This window comes from Triticum aestivum, chromosome 1A (assembly GCF_018294505.1).
Source record: "Triticum aestivum cultivar Chinese Spring chromosome 1A, IWGSC CS RefSeq v2.1, whole genome shotgun sequence".
NCBI lineage: Eukaryota > Viridiplantae > Streptophyta > Magnoliopsida > Poales > Poaceae > Triticum > Triticum aestivum.
In genome coordinates, this window is record NC_057794.1 from 264,980,745 (window position 1) to 264,985,869 (window position 5,125).

Consider the following 5,125-nt stretch of genomic DNA (forward strand, 5'->3'; position numbering starts at 1 on the left):
TTTGTCTGTAGCAATTGGATTTGCCCTGCTCCACTCGGAAGTGGAGGAATACCTGAACCTCTTTATCATCATCGACTGAATTGTTTCTTTGCTGATCTCAGTAAACTTCCGAGCTTGGGACCCAGTACATCACCTTGGAAAAGGAGAAGATCCAACTTCAACTAAACTTGGATATGACAAAAAGGAACTTGGAGTGCGCTCAGATGGAGGCGAAGACCATGGGAGGTAAATCCTGCCGGCTGAGTACACTATTATTCTTTCTTTCTGTCCTTCGAGACAAGTGCTTTCACTCGAACATATGTGCGTAATGAAAACCATCAACTTCAAGCGCAACTCAGGAATGTTATTTCTTTAGACACCATGAAGCAGACCTTGGAGAAGAAAGACGAAGAACTCGCGGGGGCTCAGAATGTTGGGAGACATTGCATGGAAAACAAAAAAAATTCTTCACACACAATGATCTATCCGTGGAGATGCATAGCAAGGAAGGGGAGAGTGTGTCTACCTATCCTCGTAGACCATAAGTGGAAGCGTTTCTCAATGCGTTTGATGTAGTCGAACTTCTTCGCGCTTCAACCGATCAAGTACAGAACGCACGACACCTCCGCGTTCTGCACACGTTCAGCTCGGTGACGTCCCTCGCCTAGTTTATCCAGCAAGATGTCGAGGTAGTAGTTGAGTTCTGTCAGCACGACGGTGTGGTGGCGGTGATGGTGAAGTGATCCTCGCAGGCCTTCGCCTAAGCACTACGAAGATATGACCGTGGGAGTAAACGTTTGAGGGGGGCACCGCACATGGCTAACAATTGTCTGGGGTGTGCTAGGGGCACCCCCCACATATATATAGGTGGGAGGGGGAGAGGAGGCAGCCAAGGAGGCGCCCAAGTAGGCCGAATCCTACTTGGGGCCTTCCTATGGCCGGCGCCCCCTATTTACCAGAGGGGGGAGGAAAGAGGAGGGGGGAGAAAGGGAAGGGGGCGAATCCCCCCTTTCCTTTCTTGGCCCATTAGGCCCATATCTTTTGCCAGGGGTATCCGGAACCCCTTCTGGTGATCCGATATGTATCCGGTACCCCTTGGAACACTTCCGATGTCTGAATACTATCGTCCTATATATCAATCTATACCTCTCGACCATTTAGAGACTCCTCATCATGTCCGTGATCTCATCCGGGACTTCGAACAACATTCGGTGACCAAATCACATAACTCATATAATAGAATATCGTCATCGAATGTTAACGTGCGGACCCTACGAGTTCGAGAACTATGTAGACATGATCGAGACACCTCTTCGGTCAATAACCAATAGCGGAATATGGATGCCCATATTGGCTCCTACATATTCTATGAAGATCTTTGCCGATCGAACCATTATGACAACATACGTTATTCCCTTTGTCTATCGGTATGTTACTTGCCCGAGATTCGATCGTCGGTATCTTCATACCTAGTTCAATCTCGTTACTGGCAAGTATCTTTACTAATTCCGTAATACATCACCTCATTGACTAAATCCTTAGTAATTTGCTTGCAAGCTTATGATGTGTATTACCGAGAGGGCCCAGAGACACCTCTCCGACACTCGGAGTTACAAATCCTAATCTCGATCTATGCCAACTCAACAAGCACCTTCGGAGATACCTGTAGAGAATCTTTATAATCACCCAATTATGTTGTGACGTTTGATAGCACACAATGCATTCCTCCGGTATCCGAGAGTTTCATAACCTCATAGTCGAAGGAATATGTATTTGACATGAAGAAAGCAATAGTAATAAAACTGAACGATCATAATGCTAAGCTAATGGATGGGTCTTGTCCATCACATCATTCTCCTAATGATGTGATCCTGTTATCAAATGACAACTCATGTCCATTTTTAGGAAACCTTAACCATCTTTGATCAACGAGCTAGTCTAGTAGAGGCTCACTAGGGACACGGTGTTTTTTTATGTATTCACACATGTATTAAGGTTTCCGATCAATACAATTATAGCATGAATAATAAACCTTTATCATGAATAAGGAAATATAAAATAACAACTTTATTATTGCCTCTAGGGTATATGTCCTTCACAAAAGGTGGCTAAGGAGAAGACTGAGGCCGCGGAGGCAAAGTTGGCATCGGTTGGAAAGCTAGAAGAAGAAAATGCATCTCTGAAGACTGATCTTGAAGAGCTTAAGAAAGAATGGGCCGAGTGGGCCATGAAAATGGAAGATCAAGCGAGTGCTTTTGAGTCTGAGAAGATAGCTTTGAACGACAAGGTGGAACAAGTCACCCAGAAAAGGGATGCGCTGGAAAAATATCTGGGCAGTTTCGCGAAGAAGATGTACGACATGCTTGAAGGTACCTTTCTTTGGTCGAGTGACCCCGCGGGCTTTGAAAATAATGGCATAAATAATCATTTATTCCTCCCTTGTATAGAATTCTGTCAGGACTTTGAGGAGGAGACTGATCGGATCGAGACGGCTCTAGATCCCACCAAGTCACTCGTGAAGGACGCGGTGGCTCTGAATATGCTGCGACTTGAAGCTCTCCTCGAAGATGTTCTTGGATATGTCACTCGCTTGAGGATTGCGTTGGCATAGATCTATATCCCACCAAGTCACTCTATATGAATGCCTCCGGCGGTGTACCGGGATATGCAATGAACCAAGAGTGACATGTATGAAAGAATTATGAATGGTGGCTTTGCCACAAATACTATGTCAACTACATGATCATGCTAAGCAATATGACAATGATGAATGTGTCATGATGAACGGAATGATGGAAAGTTGCATGGCAATATATCTCGGAATGGCTATGGAAATGCCATAATAGGTAGGTATGGTGGCTGTTTTGAGGAAGATATAAGGATGTTTATGTGTGAAAGAGCATATCATATCACGGGGTTTGGATGCACCGGCGAAGTTTGCACCAACTCTCAATGTGAGAAAGGGCAATGCACGGTACCGAAGAGGTTAGAAAAGATGGAAGGGTGGGAGTGCATATAATCCATGGACCCAACATTAGTCATAAATAACTCACATACTTATTGCAAAAATCTACAAGTCATCAAAAACCTCGGTACTACGCGCATGCTCCTAGGGGGATAGATTGGTAGGAAAAGACCATCGCTCGTCCCCGACCGCAACTCATAAGGAAGACAATCAAATAACACCTCATGTTTCAAATTTGTTGCATAACGTTTACCACACGTGCATGCTACGTGACTCACAAACTTCAACACAAGTATTTATCAATTTCACAACTACTCAACTAGCACGACTTTGATATTATTACCTCCATATCTCAAAACAATCATCAAGCATCAAACTTCTCTTAGTATTCAAAACACTCTTAAGAAAATTTTACTAATCTTGAATACCTAGCATATTAGGATTTTAAGCAAATTACCATGCTATCAAGACTCTCAAAATAATCTAAGTGACGCATGAGAGATCAATAGTTTCTATAAAACAAATCCACCACCGTTCTCTAAAAGATATAAGTGAAGTACTAGAGCAAAACTACATAACTCAAAAGATATAAGCGAAGCACATAGAGTATTCTAACAAATTCCAAATCATGTATGGCTCTCTCAAAAGGTGTGTACAGCAAGTATGATTATGGTAGACTAACAAGCAAAGATTCAAGTCATACAAGACGCTCCAAGCAAAACACATATCATGTGGCGAATAAAAATATAGTTCCAAGTAAAGTTACCGATAGAAGTAGATGAAAGAGGGGATGCCTTCCAGGGCATCCCTAAGCTTTGGCTTTTAGGTGTCCTTAAATTATCTTGGGGGTGTCATAGGCATCCCCAAGATTAGTCTCTTGCCACTCCTTGTTCCATAATCCATCAAATCTTTACCCAAAACTTGAAAACTTCACAACACAAAACTTAAAGTAGAAAATCTCGCGAGCTCCGTTAGCGAAAGAGAATAAAATATCACTTCAAGGTACTGTAATGAACTCATTGTTTATTTATATGGGTCTTATACCTACTGTATTCCAACTTCTCTATGGTTTATAAACTATTTTACTAGCCATAGATTCATCAAAATAAGCAAACAACACTCGAAAAACAGAATCTGTCAAAAACAGAACAGTCTGGAGTAATCTGTAGCTAGCGCAAGATCTGGAACCCCAAAAATTCTAAAATAAATTGTTGTATGTGAAGAATTTATCTATTAATCATCTGAAAAACTAATTAACTAAATATCACTTTCCAAATAAAAATTACAGCAGTTCTCATGAGCGCTAAAGTTTCTGTTTTTTACAGCAAGTTCAACAAGACTTTCCCCAAGTCTTCCCAACAGTTCTACTTGGCACAAACACTAACTAAACACAAAAAACACAACCAAAACAGAGGCTAGATAATTTATTTATTACTAAACTGCAGAAAAAAAATCAAGGAATAAAAATAAAATTGGGTCTCCTCCCAACAAGCACTATTGTTTAACGCCCCTAGCTAGGCATAACAAGCAAGAATAGATCTAGGTATTGCCATCTTTGGTAGGGAATCCGTAAGTGGCTCTCATAATAGATTCATAAGGTAATTTAATTTTCTTTGTAGTAAAGTGTTCCATGACTTTCCTTAATGGAAATTGGAATCTAATATTTCCTTCCTTCATATCAATAATTGCACCAATCGTTCTAAGGAAAGGTCTACCAAGAATAATAGGACATGAAGGATTGCAATCTATGTCAAGAACAATGAAATCTAAGGGCACATGATTCCTATTTGCAACAATAAGAACATCATTAATTCTTCTCATAGGTTTCTTAATAGTGGAATCCGCAAGGTGCAAGTTTAGGGAGCAATCATCAAAATCACGGAAACCTAACAAATCACACAGTCTTTGGAATCGTGGAAACACTAGCACCCAAATCACATAAAGCATAGCATTCATGATCTTTAATTTTAATTTTAATAGTTGGTTCCCACTCATCATAAAGTTTTCTAGGGACAAAAACTTCCAATTCAAGTTTTTCTTCATAAGATTTCATCAAGGCATCAACGATATGTTTAGTAAACGCTTTATTTTGACTATAAGCGTGAGGAGAATTTAGCATGGATTGCAACAAGGAAATACAATAAATCAAAGAGCAATTTTCATAATTAAATTCCTTGAAAT